The sequence below is a fragment of the Heliangelus exortis genome, chromosome 5 (genome assembly GCF_036169615.1).
Source record: "Heliangelus exortis chromosome 5, bHelExo1.hap1, whole genome shotgun sequence".
In the NCBI taxonomy this organism is placed as follows: domain Eukaryota; kingdom Metazoa; phylum Chordata; class Aves; order Apodiformes; family Trochilidae; genus Heliangelus; species Heliangelus exortis.
In genome coordinates this window covers 58,846-74,629 of record NC_092426.1, presented here as the reverse complement: position 1 = coordinate 74,629, position 15,784 = coordinate 58,846, and the positions used below count along the sequence as shown (strand labels likewise).

Below are 15,784 nucleotides of genomic sequence, written 5' to 3'. Positions count from 1 at the left end.
CAGAGCTCTGATTGGTCCGCCCCGGTCACCTGACCCCTCGTCCTCCCTCCCCTCAGCCGAGGCTGCAGCGAGTGAGGGCGGGGCTGTGGCATAAAAGTTAAATAAATAAAAGTTAGATAAAGTTAAGATCGTTTCATGTAGATGGAACTTGGGTAAGGAAGGACCCTCGAGCTGTACTGCAAGCACCTGCATTGCATATCCGGGGGGGCCGGGCCTTCCTCCTCACACGCAGTAACTTAAGGCCAGGTCACACTCAGGTGCAGGAGCTTTGCTCTCAGGACAGGCGGGAGGAGTTTGAAATACACGAGGCAGGGACATTTCTCACTGCTCGATCAGCATTTCTACAGTCCTCAGCTCGTCCTCAGCTGCTCGGTGTCAGAGGCAGGACGGCCGCTGGGCACCAAGGTGGTGGAGGGAGGCTTAGCCCCTCACTGGCATGGGGGAGATGCTTTGCCATCGGCTCAGTTCCTGAAAGGCGTCTTCGTAAATTTACTTCAGTGTCTCACAGTATCACACCGCAGATCCTGCCTGGAGACAGCTGCAGTTGTGTTAGAGTTAACTCCATTCTTCCACGTAAGTTTTTTTAAAAGAGTTTTAATTGCATTTGTGAAAAATGACAACTACAGCATATCTAATAGTCACTTGCAACCATACAGTCTGGGGGGGGAAAAAAAAAAAAAAGTAAAGATAGCAAAATATGGATTTAGTTGCTCGCAAAGAGGGAAATTTTGTTCCTTTACAGGGATACACCATCTCTGTGGTCAGAAAAAGGCTGTAAGGCTAAAATTTCAGAATAACAGGGTAGTATGCAAAGAAACCCAAAACAAACAAAAACAGCTGTGGAATCTTTCTTTTAAAGCAGTCCTTATATCCGCCCACTGGTTTTTGCTCTACACAGTTGAGGACAGCCAATCTTATTTTGCTATTGGATCACACAAGTTCACTTCGAGATTTTTCATCTGCATTTCTTTTGCTTTTAACTGACTAATGTCAGTTGCCTCAATATTATGCATGGATGTTAGAAGCCATGAGCATCAGTTAAAAATACATCCTGTGGAGGTACTCAGCTTGTATTTATAGTTTTATCTCTGATATAAATGACTGAGACTCAATATTATTCTGTTAATGGTTTAATTTAATTAATAAAATTGCAATAAGCAAAACAGCGCTGGGTGTGTGGGGAGTCTCCGCTCCACTCACACGCAAACTGTAAAGTTTAATGTTTGAGTTTATATTCCATACCTTAATACATATTCATAGCTATTCTAATACATATTCATGACTGTTCTAGGAATAGGCTGGATTATGTCTATTAGTTCTTGGAAGAGGCGCCCTTCAAAGGCACATGCCCACTTTATCTCTGAGGGTCTTTTTGACCCCCATCTGGTGGTCGTTGGATGAAGTCAGTGTCTGCCTCAGTTTCCCCTCTTGTTACCCTTCAATTCTGCACATGAGCTCCTTCGCTCTTTCCTGTGCAACACTCTGCGGTCAGCACTAAAACCACCTTAAATTGCAAGGCTATGTGGTGAGCAACAAAATGAGCTTAGATTAGCACAACGAAATATACATTGTAGCATTTTCAAGGTACAGAAACTGTGGATGTCTTGTTTCTTGTTCCCCTAAGCCTTGTAGTTACACAAAGAACAGTTATATTTCATTCTAACGAATTCCTTGTTTGCCTATTTCACGATGTTGGAGGCAGATATATTATTAGTACTCTGAAAATTGGGTTAGCAAAATACTTTATAAAAGTTAGGCTAGCAAACACTTTATAAAAGTTGGGTTGGCAAACACTTTATAATTATTCAACATGAATTTACAAACACACACATATATTACATCTCTATACATATCCTGTCCTAGAAAAGTAGATGGCTGTTGGTATAAATTACAGTAAATTTCAGTGATTTTCATCCAAAAAAATGAAAAACCTTCTGAGCCAATAGAGAAGAAAGCTATACCCTTTTTACAGTTTGTTGCACAATGTGTAATATTTAAAATTGTTTGCCAGACCCAGTTCCATTTCCACTGTTAATTTAACAGTCTCCTGAATGGTTTCTGTATATCAATGCTGCCAACATCTGAGGGGCACAGAATGGTAAGGAATTAATGGCATACGAAGGTTTGTCACTTGTGATGCTGCAAGTGTTAGGCTATGCCGCTGAAATTGCATTTTAAGCAGTTTGAGATTAATGTCATTTGTCAGAAATGTCTTGCTTTTTAAATGTTAAGTAAATGTGTTTTCCAGGCATGCAAAGAAAGAAAGCTGGGATTAAAGACTATTTGATTAGGCTGTTGCTAACTAGATTAGGCAGCAGGATTGCCTTTACCTGTCCTTTACAGTTAAAATACCTCTGACTGTACAAGATTTCTATAGGTGGTTCTTAATCAAAAAAATATGCACACGTATATGGAAATGCACTGCAGAATATCACAGAAATATGTTATATATACAGATAATGTTCATTGTATATGCATGTAAATACATAATGAACATTTTGATTTTTGTAAATCATTTAAAAAACAATAAACCTATTCCTTTCTATTTCTCTCTCTTTCTCTCTCCATCTAAGTATCTATTTCTTCTTCTAATTTTCTTATTTTAAATTGTATATAGCATATAAAAATCTAGAGAGACAGCAATAGAAGGGCATGTGAGGAAGATTCCTGTTTTTTTTTTACTTAATAAGACATAAATACATTATTCATTATAGACTAGAAAGTGTATGAAGACCTCACACTTGCCAGACTTTTTGCTTTGTCAATACATATCACAAGCTACTAAAGAAAAATCGGTGCTAAATCTCTGCAGTGCAACAATCAACAGAAAATAAGACCTTGCTCATTGAAGCAGACTATAAAGGTAGTGTGAGCATAGTGGTGGTGACAATTTTAAAAATTGAGCTATATAAATTTTATCACAGGGTCTTCTACAATTTCATTTCTGCTAGTATTTTTCCAAGGATCAAATACCCATCTTGGTTTATTCAGTTACTTTTTAAAAAGTTTTATGGCTCCCTATTTTTTGGGGGCCAAACTAACCTTTTGACGAAACAGATACCACATTAATGTATCCTATGTAAGGACATGAGGATGAGGGCTGACTGTAAGTTTATTTGGCTGACACAACCACCTGATGAGCCTATTTAGTTCCCTACATCCATTCCAGATTTAGGCTAGGAATTAGGGTGAGGGTGCTGAGACACTGGAATACGTTGCCCAGGGAGGTTGTGGCTGCCCTCTCCTTGTAGGAGTCCAAGGTCAGGTTGGATGGGGGATGGAGCAACCTGGTCCAGTGGGAGATGTCCCTGCCCATGCAGGGGGTTGTGAAGTAGATGATCTTTCTTCTGGTGATCCCTGCCAAGCAAAACCAGTCTATGATCCTACGATATTTCTTTAACTGGATCCAATGCATTTTATGAAATGATGCTGTGCAGTGTTTGCTAGTGTGACAGCAGATGATAAGTGAATTGTTTTTATGTGGATCAAGCTGAACCATAACACAGCTCCTGAGCAGCCATCCCTGCAGGGTGGCAGATGCACCAGGGCTAGCATGGCCTGAGCTGTCTCAGCTCAGAGCAGCTGGGCTGCTACTCAGATGGAGTCAGTGCTGCTCCAGGAATGGTAGGACCATCCCTCCCTGAGAGATCCTGTCCCAAAGGCCTGAGATGCCACAGCACCAGCTGCCCAAGCAACATTTCCTTGCAACAGAGAGAAGCAAAGGCACCACTGTCCCCTCCAAGCTGCTGGAGACGCTGCAACAGTGTCGGCAAATGTCCCCCCAGTGAAGTGTTGCTGAGGCACAGGAGGGCATATGGCACCCATTTCAGGCATGGTGGCTACTTTAGGATGTTGTGGTTGCACAGAGTTGTTAGTGTTCATCAGCTAAGTACCAATATGTGCCCAAAAGGTGGGTCATACTCTGAGAATAAACATTTGAAATATTAATAATCACCAGCTCAGAAGCAATTAGTAGTTAATTAGAAGAGAGGATCAAAACTACCCATTTTTAATAAAAATTGCAGCCACATGAGGCTGTGAAAGGGATGCTTTTGCATTGATACAATCACAGACTCATTTTCAGAGCTTGAATATTCTAGCTGATGATTTGAGAAAAGGCATACTGTGCCAGGACACAGAGATTTTTAAAATACACATTCCGGTCATTTTTTTTAAATGAAGTTAGCAACCCAGATTAGTTATCCAAAATACACATCAGCATTTAGGACAAATATCTCATCAGCATTCAGTGTCATGTCTCCAGACTGAAAGAGGAAATGAAATAAGGAATTATCAGCAGGTTACTTAAAAACTGATTTATGGAAAGAGATGTGTTGCTCTTTATTACATGAGCTGCTTTTCTCCCTTGGAGTGAAGTTTGTTCCATTACAGATAATCAGTGCAAGTCCCATGTAAGTGGCACTGAATTTCATACATTTTCTTTCGGGTATGGGCAGAGGAGAAGCAGCTGGCATGCAGATAGTTCAGTAGAGACATCTACCCTACATCATGGAGGGCTAATGATTTTGCACTGTTGATGATGGCTTTGTCAGTTCACAGTTAATTTGTAATTAATTGCTATATAAATTTTTTCACAGGAAAAAAGCTGACATTACCATGCAAACAAGGTGTTTGGTTTGTTGGGTTTTTTTTCCCCAGGAGGCTGGAAAGTGAAATCAAATATTTGCATAATGACCTAAAACAGAATGATAAAATGGTTTGTAACACAACAAACTATAAATAAAGACAAGTAAATAATGCATCAAATTATGGATATCTTATTTTTAAATGAGCTGTTGTTCTGCTATATAATTGCACACTGCTATGTGGAATTAGTTCTTGGCCATCGCTATCTCATGACCTGCCTTTTAATGTGAAATTAGTTATACAGAAGGCTAAAATTTGGATACAGTTTTTTAGAATGTCTCTCGTGCATACATGGTTTGCATGGGAAAAGCCACAGGACTTGCCACATTGTCATACACCCTTGTGCATGCCCAACATGGCAGCTGTGACTGCATTCACAGGCTTCCATACAATGTCTACACTGCAAAATGCTGTTTGCAGACAGGGCAAAAGAGATTTGCTGTTGCTTTTTATCATAAAAGTCACGACACAATCTAGCTCCATTTGCTCTCACAGAAAGTTTCTTCCTACAAAAGAGAAAGTTCAACCACTTCTACATCCTTCCTAAAAAGCAAATTGCTTTGTTTAAGTAATCGTATGAAAACATAAACAGTTACACTCCCTCATGAACCCATTAGCCATGGCATGGGAAGTCAGTAATTTACATATGGCTGATTGTTTAGTAAACAAACTCCTGTGAAGACTGTGGTTCATCTTTTACATCAAATCTGTTGACTAATATACCTGGGAATAATGCTAGAGGCTACAAAAGGTGCAAGTCATGCTATCACTTTCTTTGAAATTTAGAATTAAACGTGGAAAGAAAATTTTAGATTATTTTTTTAACTTTGGAAGCATTATAGGATTTTAGTACAATATTAATTCCTTTTTTTATCTCAGAATTAGAATCTTTGAAATTATTTATATTAGGAAAATTTTTTTCAAAATCCGAATTGAACTTGAGTGGGATCCCAACTACATGCTGTTGCATTTGTGAATGATTATAACAGTGAAACTGTAAAAGATGTTGTACATTCAGATGTACGTATACAGGCATTAAACTCTTTTTTTTTTTTTTTTTTGTTTTGTGTTTGTGTTATGATCACCAGCAGGAGACAAAGCCAGCTGAGACTCACCCTGTGTACCAGGGTGGGTGGAGACTGCCTACACACCATGAGGATGCAGCATCCTGCCCTGCTCTGTCCCACGCTGTCAAAAGAGAAAATAAGGTAGATTATCTTCCTCACTCACTCATTTGAGTTGTGCAGAACCTACCTGTCTGACTTGCAGTGCCTACCTGTCTGACTTGCAGTGCACTGGGCTTATTGTGACATTACACCTACCAGAGCTCCTCCTTGCTTCAGGAAACTGTTCCTGAATTTCTCTGAATTCCCTGGGTTTGTCCCCGGTGCAGAGGGAAGGACGCCCCGAGGCACCCCCACCGCTCCAGCCAGCACACCCCAGCCACCCACAGGAGCAGCAGGGCCTGGGTCCACACACTGTCGTGATGAAGCTGTGAGGTTTTTCACAAAAGAATTGAAGTGAATGTTTTGTTGTATGATGAAGTACCAGGAGGAGGGCTTGACAGCCTTCTTTTATGACATTTGGTTAAGCAGCTATTGCTTTCCACCACGGGCTTGTTTTTCTCTTCCTCTCAGAGGCAAAAGCATATTCCTCTGGGAATCTGCAGAGGGAAAGATATAACTAAAATATCAGTAACCCAAACTCTTCAGGCAACTACAAAAGTCCCTAAGGTACCATGGAAAGATTACTATTTATAAAGAGATAGCTGCCAGCCTGGGAGGGTTGTTGTGGTTTTCCATAATTTTCTGCATAGATTTTAGATTGCAGGTATTTACTACAAATTATGGGGGTGGTTCTTTATGAAAATAACAAGATTGTATCCAATCTACAAAAGTTTAATTTGTTAATTAATAAAGTTAACTTTTAATAAGAACATTTGAGTATTAGGTTAGGTTAGGAAATGCAAAGGAAACATAGTAAACTAGAAACTTATGATTAGTTCAGATACACAAGGCAGTGTGAACTCCAGAATTATGGTGCAAGGGATCTGTTTTCCCACAATAAGTCTATTATATCTTTCTTAATCAGGAGCTCACAATGATGTCAGCCAAAGCATATACATTTTCTATTTTTTCATTTTACATTTTCTGTTTTACAATTTTATATTGTACGACTGTGATGTTTTTTCTTTCTTGTCCCTTGTGATTATATAGCACAAGTAAAGGTTCCACATGTGGCAATGATTGAGTGAGAGGCATAACTGGGCAACACTAATAATCAGTGATAAATTCTTAGTCATTTCAATTGCAGTCACATCAGTAGAAGAATCTATATGCAGCTGCTTTTCCACAACAATTATTTTGTCCTATGACAGAGAATTATGAGTTAAGTAGTACTGAATGTAATAGAGACTGGAAAAAAGGTATGTTCAAAGCACTTCCACTGTTTTTCTGTGGCCATCATAGAGCTTCAGAGAAGCCTGTTCGCAAGACACTTGTTTCTTTCTGACTTGCATTCATGCTTTTCCTCCCCAGTGTTTTCCTCAGTTAGGCTTTGGAGCTGTTTAAAGCTCTTTGAAGGTGTTAAAGAAAGGCCCATCAAATTCTTACTGCTGGCAGCTGAATGCTGCCCAAAACAGCAAGTGGGTTTTGACAGGCTCCTAGCAGCGGGTCGTTGCATTGCATGTGATTTCATCTTGGCAGCACAAGTTTCTTTTGATAGGATTTACTTTTCCATCCTGTGGTCAAGGATACACTTCCTAGCTGGAGAAAGCTACCTTTGGAGAGTCATGTTCATGTTCCTGGAAAAACTCGTGTGAGAAATTATATGGGCTCTTAAAAACTCCATACTGTCGGGAAGAGGGCAGTGGACAACACACAGATCAATATAATCCAAGTGTTGCCGTTTATTGAGAGCAGCAGTAGCCCTTTTATACACAAGCTGATAACATAATATAAGCATATTGCTGATTGGTACAACACATTCTTCATATGCCACAGGGCGCTATCTAACTGGTTAAATACAACTGTTTATGTGCTGTCTATGCGATGCTTTCCCATCCTGTTGTTCTTCTTTTCTGCTGCCAACTCCCTTATCTTTTGCCCATACCTGATCTTTAGTAGCCTTGCAGCTGGGCCTCAAGGCCCTTAGCTCACTCTGGCTAAAGCTAAATACTCAGGATTGCTAACGTGTCAATTTTTCCCCAAAATTCTCCCAACACCGTACTATCAACAGCCTAACAATGAAAGGTTACCTATGTCACAAAACCAATCCCATTTATCAATCACTTCCATCCCCAATGATTTCCAAGGAACAGGAATGTCCATTCCTGTCAAACAACAAGTTAAACAGCAACGCAGTTTTTGAAAGAATGTCCCCTGACAATAGGGGCACAAAGTCCCCTGAGTCATGTAAGTGCGTGCCCAGAAGGCAAACTAACTTACCAGGGAACTTCCTGAATAAATAACTGAGTTTGTTCTGTGGAAAGACTGTGAATAAAAAATTACTTAAAGCCATTGCATCAAAATTGCCTGACATTTCTATGATTTTTTTCTAAAATAATTCCTACAAAATATGTAAGTCTGATGAATTCACTTTTTTTGGTGAAAATACGTGGTTTCACTGGACAATACAGTATTCAATGCAAGCCCTGAAGTCTCTTGTTCCAAAACCTAAGGTCCAAAGCCAGACACCTGTGTTCTTCAGGCAGCCACACAGCAACAAACAGTGCTCTGCCTTCCCTGGCAGGCTGCAGGGTTCAAGTAACAAAGCACAGCCCTGTCATCTGCTTTGGGATGCAGAAGAACAAGACAGTAAAAATAAAATCAAACCATACAGATGCTTTGGAAGTAGTTTACACTCAAAGTTTCCAGTTATGCCCTTTGATGCTGTTCCCTGCTCCTTGCAAGCTCCAACGAACAGATTCTGTATGAGGCTTCAGAGTTGCATGGCAAGGTCTGTGCACTTTAGTCAAGAGCAACAAGGTTAGCATAAGCTCTTTTATATCTGTTTGAAGTTGCAAATTTGTTTACCCATGTCTCTGTTTTCCCAATAACTGTTCACCAAGCCCTTAAGAAATCATCTGGAGTGTATGTGCACACAGTCAATAGAGCTGTGAAAATTTTTGAGACAGTAAATCCTTTCTAAGGAAGCAATTTTTTTAATTGTACCTGATATAATAGATTGCTTAGATTCCCTGACTAAGGTTTGCATCCAAGTGGTTCAGAACATGGACAGCACGAAGCCTTGAAGATACAGAAGGCACAAAAAGGAACCCATAGTGCCAGAATTTATCCTTTTTGTCTTTTCTGTAGTTTAATTATGTTTTCAATGTATGGAGAAATTATTCAAAAATTTGATCATGTATTATTATTTCCCTGATTAATAAAACTGAGGTGGAAATAATTCTTTAACAAACACAATTTTTTTTTCTCTTGTTTGAGAAACCAAACAGGTCATCTTAACTTATGCAAAAATAAGTGCTTAAAATGTCCAAGGAGACAGCCTAAGTCAGGTAGTGTTTCAAAACTTAGCAGGCCAAGTGCTGTTGTCTATATTTTCTCTCTTTATTAAGCACTCATGATTGTAATCAGAATTTGTTTGTGTAATTAGTCATTCAAGAAGCCACCCTGATTCAATACGGTGTTCCAAATCGAGCTCACTGGGACTACTTGCATGAACTGAGTTGGATGATCTCCTTTCCAGTCTGATTAATAATAATAACAACAACAATAACAACATCAGCCATTTTTTTCATGGAATATTCTGAAATTTCTAGTGCAGACATGAGCAAGAACCCTGCTAGAAATCCCCTATTTAGATGGAAGGGAGCTTATGTGTAATAGTAAGTTAAAGGTGAAACCATAGTTCTAAAGTGGAGTGTGCCTTGCCAACATTTTGCAAAGAAAAACATGATAGCAAAGCCTTTGTTAAAGGTGTCAGATGGACTACGTCTTTTGAAGCCTCAATGCCAGATTTTTGCTGCTACTCCTCAGCAATAGCTGTGTGTAAACAGAGATAAGACATTTCCTTATCAGGCTGCTGTTACTGTGAGGATGAAAGATGATTTATGCAGAAAAGGACCTCTAGCTAAGTAAAACAAGTCATCTCTCTGGGGAACACAGCAGGGGACTGTGACATGCTGAAGGCTGGTTGCATTTAAATTTTTTCAGTTTCTTGGAAACTTGAAAATTTCTCAAAATAAGTCCAGAATTATTGGTTTTATTAGGTGCAGAATGTATTTGGTGTAATTTTCCCTTCAACTCTCAAAAGATAGAAGGAAAAAAGTTAACAAATCCTGAACATTTCAGGAGCAACTGAAATTTAGAGCAGAAATGGAAATGCTTGTTCTTACTAATTAGGAACATCCCTGCCGTATTTGCTGAAAACAGAAAGATTCTCTAGAATGAAGTACATACACCAAACATGATTTAGGTTTTGTATTCAGCATAAAACATGGTTTGTTCTTTCTTGTGAGCTTCTGGGGATTATTTATTTATTTATTTATTTTTCCTTTTAAAAATTGCTGTGTTTTAGTCTTATTGTTAAAAAGTCCTTGTTCCTTTTTGAATTCTCAGTCCTTACTGTTTTTTTCTGCATTTATTTTACTAAGGTATAACTTCAGACACTCCAAAACTCAAGTGTTCTCCAAAAATTTACTTCAAAGACAGTGTTTAGGAGTCTTGTGATTCTGTATTCAGTTGCTGCTTTTTCTCATCTTTGCAATTTCTTGTCACTAAACTTCCTGAATTTGTGCCATGGCTGCAAGACATGGTGAATTTAGCAGAGATGTTATGTGCAGCACCAGGGAAGGCTCTTGCACTTCAGCAGATCTCTGTGGTGAGGTCAGGTTTTGACCCTGAGCAGCAGTAACACCAGATCGTTGTGCTGGCATGTTTGCAGTTACCAATCTGTCTCCACTCTGTTTTTAAGTCTTATTTAAGGTTTTTTTATGTTCAAGCAAAAGGCCAATAGTTACACGTATAATTAATACAATAAATAAATACAGAATCCAGAAATCTGGTGCTAGGCAGAAGCACAGATAAAAAAAATACCAAGGGAATGCATTTATCTGAGAGCCTGAAATATTTTTCTGTCTAGAGAAATATTCAGACAAGCTGCTGGATTCTGACATGCAAAGCGAGCACTGTGGAATGTGAGCAGCTCCATTTTGCTGTGGACTGGAGAAAAAAACCCCAAACCTGTTTTCCAGAGAGCTGTCCTCTGCATATCCCCCGTGTTGGGTGCTGACTGAGCCCTCACGCCTTTCAGCACAGAGTGAACTGAGCTGGGCCTGGGGGCTCATGGCTGCAGCCAGGCCAGACCACACCCTGCTGCTGCAGCTGCATCGCCCCCACTGCCTGGCGTTGCTGCTTGCTTCTAGCGCAAGACAAATTCACCTGGTCAGCAAGCCTGACAAGGGTCAATCGGCAGGCTCTGGAGGCTGGAATAAACCAAAATATGGATATGTGCATTCTCCATTGTCCAGAGAGTTATTGGGAAATCAATCATTTGTCAGCAGGACTAATTTAGAGTCTATTAGATCTGAAACCTAACCTTTGGCTGCTTATCATCTGAAACCTGGGCAGGACCTGCTTTTTATGGCTTCATATATCACACAAAAAAGCAACCCACTCAGTGAGTAATTGCTGTGTATGGTTTTACATAAAACATTGGTGTAGTGCAGGGTATGCAGCTGGTGACTGTCCTGTCAAACCAAAGGTAGCCCTAATTTTCCATTGTTGCTAGGCATGTTGTCTTGCTTTGATTCCATCTTGAGCTACAGAGAAAAATTAAGTCTTCCATGCGCCTTTCATCTATTTTCAAAGTAAAAAATAATCATGTAGTTAATTTAATGTGGATTTCCACATTATTGTAAAAAGCACTTGTTTCAGATTATAACCTTACTGTTCTTTTCACTGAGTCTGAAGACTATTTGTGCTTTCTTCTTCACTTCTATTGTCCATGCAGCACAGCATGGCTGTCTTGAGGATGTTAATGAGTCTTCCTGCTAAGCTTAGGAATCTGACCCTGCCTTTTAATGAGTTGCTCATCTCTGGAGAACATGGATCACAGAATCATAGAATCATAGAATATCTCAAGTTGGGGGGGACCAATAAGGTCATCAAGTCCAGCTCCCTGCTACACAGGACTACCTAAAATTAAACTGTATGACTGAGAACATTGTCCAGACACTTTGTTTTTTCCATAACTTACAAACCCTTCGGACAGGCATAGACTGGGAGCTTGTACAGATCTGAGAAACAGAGTAACTGTTTGCTGCTGCAGGAAAACAAGAGATTAGTGCTGTAATCCTCAAACGCATTTCCATGCAGAATTCCTGTGGGACCACTCTCAGACTGTACGCAAAGATGTTCTCCCACTGGAAGCCTGCAGAAGGAAGGTAGTACTGTTGCACTTTGCTAGAGCAGTTACCAGACTGTTAGGCCTGACCAAATACAACAGGGTTTTCTCATAATTTTAAAAGAACAATGGAAGTATTATAATAGATGGAAATTGTTTCATGTTCATACATATTAATTACACAAGTTGAAACATATGAAAGTAAAAGCATCCCTTTTACAGCAGTGCTTCAGTAACATTGTTGTAATTATTCAGGAAAACAGACCAGACACTGAGTAGGTGGTGTGGCCTAGGAGACATGTGTCTGAGGGAGAGGCACCTGGATGAGTTGGCAACCAGAAGGAGCAGGGTACTCCTGTCCAGCTCTGTGAGAGATGGGGTGCAGCAGCAGCTGGGCTGGAGCTGCAGCCTCGGGGGCTCATGGCAAAGGTGGCAGCAGCTGGGGACACTGGGATCCAGGGTGAGCTCCTGGGCAGACTAAGCAAAGCTGCTAGGGGGATACACATAGCACATGTATGTGTGCATGTACAGAATATAATGTATGTGTACAGCATGGGATATTTCCTTCTAAAGGACTCTCATCCTGATAAGCCAGAGAGGGCACCAGGACCAGGCGTTTAGCACTGTTTGTGTCAGTACGAGTGCTCTGTGTCCATGTCAGCGCTGGCCTGCGTGGCCAGCCCTGCACATATGTATGTATGTGTTGAATATGTGTTTGTGTGTGTATGGCTGTGCCTGTTTGAAATACACCCTTAGCCTCACCACTGGCTGGACCAAGGAGTGCAGCTGCAGCCTCTTCCCCTCTGTCAGGCTGTCGGATCCCTACCAACACACGGATCCTTAGAAAATACTTCCCTGCAGTCCCTGGGGATGGCACAATAAGCAGAAAAGCTGGAAGACTTCTGGTCCCTCTCTGTTTTGTTTAAGGTTCTGCAGTTTCATGCTCATAAGGGACCTTCCCCCCATGATTTGTGAGTGTGGATTCTTGCATTTCTCTTTCCCATGGCTGATATCTGCCATGTTGAAAATCTCCAGTACAGGTATTTCATTAATATTATCACATACTTCATGCCTGGGATGCGTCCTAAGTGCCTTTCCTTAGAATTCAGTCCACACTCTCTTCAGGGATGGCACCATGACTTTTTCTTGTTTGCCTGTGATCTAGAATATTGTGTACCTTTCTGAAAAAAGCTGGTTGTTAATACTTTTGGTCTTACGAGCTTTTTTGCAATATGGTGAAAATTATTCTCATTGCTCTTTTTCTTGATTTCTGTTAGGATACTGTACCAGATTTCAGATTTTTTTTTGCCAATTTTATCGAACTACTACATGAGCATGGATGAGATACTGGAGCAGTCACAAGATTATGTTAAAGACTTACACAAATTTTTTCTTCTTCACCTCTCTAATCTCTCCCTGCTCATCTGTTCAGTTTTGTAGCATTATAGTGGGTTTGTAACAGGAAGTCATTTGTCTCATGCAAATGTGAATAATCTGACAGTGCAGTGATTGCAAGCCTGCCCTGTGCTGTTTGACTTTCAAAACCTGAATGTTGAACTAAGGAAAAATAGAATGATTAGACACTGAAGTGACTTTAAATGCAACAATAGATGAGTCACTTCCAAAAGATGGAGATAAAAGTGTGAAGGAGACCTGCAGGATAAAATCCAAAGACATAAGCAGAGTGCACCAAGTATCACAGTAGCTGGAGTTCTTACACTGCTTCACTGCTTACTCAGTTAAATTAGAGCGAAGAGGTTCAGTTCATCTGAATCTGCCAGGACACAGAAAACTGCTACTGACATCCAATGTGTACCTACCAAGGGTGGAAAAATACCTTCATCTGTAGGGGAGGGAGGGCAGTATACCTTTGCACAAAGCCAGAAAGACAGCTTTCCACAAGCTCCCTTCACAGGACAGAGCAGTGGTCTTCCCATTATTTTGGTTGCATGCTCCAGCCATGAACTGGTTTTGAGCTCCATCCCCCAAGGTAAACAGTGGAAAACTGGGACCAGGATGGGGTGGGCATCCTAAACTGCCCATGCTCATACGGCTCCTGCAACCACGTGAAAGCCCGGGGGGTGTGGAAGGGGCACAATTCTTATTAGCTGGCTGCTCTGACTTGATGGAGAGGTCTGCTCCATAGACAAGCTGGTTCCTCCACAGCAGTTTGAGCTGCTTCTATACAGTTAGTTCTGTCCTTATCTCATGTATTCTCTTCCTGATAAAAAGCGTGCAGGTATGTCTGTGGGGTGACAGACCTTGGGACCTCACCACACTTACATGGAATCACTTAGTTAAAATCTGACTTCTATACTTATTAAAAAGATATGGAGAAAATGAGAAAGGTCACTAATAAATATTTAAGATTACAGAAAATGCCTTTAATTAGATGATTTAATAAGGTCAGTTCTCTTAGTTCAGTCTAAAGGACAAATAAAAGATGAGCATAAAAGTCAGTACAAAAATCTTTATTTGGCAGAGGACACTGGAACTGGATGATTTCTAATCCAGCACAGAAATCTGAGACAGGATTCTCCAGTTAGAGATTAAAGCCAAATACATTTAAACACTCAGGCACAAGACAAAATACTCTGATTTAGTGTCCTGAAATTTAAGATAACTTTATCTAATTAGATGGTGAAGTGAAAAGCTAATTAAGAATATATTATCAATGAGAAACACACAGTGCCTCCATTAGTGTGAATGACCCTCCCCTTCTTACACACAGAGACTCAACAGGCTGGTTGTCATGATACCAAAACCAAGGAGGACTCCAGATGGGCAAGATCAGCAGAGCCCATGTCTCATTTTGGGCTTGGGCAGAGCTGGGCACTGCGCTTGCACTCCTGGCTGCCCCAGCTCCAGTCTGCTGTAGACTGCACCAAGCACGTCTGACCCCATGGTACAAAACACTCTGGGCTTTTCATCCCACTCTTTTTCCTCCCTTTCTTAGCATTACTGCAGCTGGATGAAATGTTTGACTGCTGAATATTTTCCCCACAGCATTAAATCAGCCTGTGTTTGTTTCCAGCTGACGCTGTCTGTGAATGGCCTGTGAGGTTGTTTTAGAGGGACTGAAAGACCTTTCTTCATAGATAAACCCCAACACTTTACTGTCCTGTGGGCATAAAGAGTTTGCTCACTTTTCTCATGTACTTCTCAGAAAACTGGTACAAAAGCAGCCACTGTAATTGCCTTCAACAAACTGTAAGTGAAGTGTTAAATCTTTACCAAAAATCTGGGAGGGAGGGTGGAAAGAAGGAAGGAAGGAAGGAAGGAAGGAAGGAAGGAAGGAAGGAAGGAAGGAAGGAAGGAAGGAAGGAAGGAAGGAAGGAAGGAAGGAAGGAAGGAAGGAAGGAAGGAAGGAAGGAAGGAAGGAAGGAAGGAAGGAAGGAAGGAAGGAAGGAAGGAAGGAAGGAAGGAAGGAAGGAAGGAAGGAAGGAAGGAAGGAAGGAAGGAAGGAAGGAAGGAAGGAAGGAAGGAAGGAAGGGAGGGAGGGAGGGAGGGAGGGAGGGAGGGAGGGAGGGAGGGAGGGAGGGAGGGAGGGAGGGAGGGAGGGAAGCAGGCCAATAGATAATTATACCTCGGTGTTGTCACCTCAACAAAGTTGTAAAAGAAAACCTCTTTATTTACTGATGCTGGGCACATGTTTTCAGCAGTCATAGTCAAATAACTGTCATTATTTCTAAATAGATGCTGATCCTTGTAGGGGACTGGTAGCCAGCTAAGGGTCCTGAAGGACAGTGCAATGGAAAAACAGTTCCTGACC

The 15,784-nt window shown here is 40.8% G+C and overlaps 1 long non-coding RNA gene across 1 annotated transcript in view; it reads left to right on the top strand.

Annotated features, from left to right (window-relative positions):
• The first annotated feature begins 437 nt into the window (after positions 1-437).
• LOC139796736 (uncharacterized) overlaps positions 438-15,784 on the top strand; it is a 54,651-nt gene continuing 39,304 nt past the window's right edge. The window contains exons 1-2 of the long non-coding RNA XR_011726133.1: positions 438-573; positions 5,736-5,855. This is a non-coding gene — a long non-coding RNA (uncharacterized lncRNA). The remainder of the gene's footprint in view (positions 574-5,735; positions 5,856-15,784) is intronic.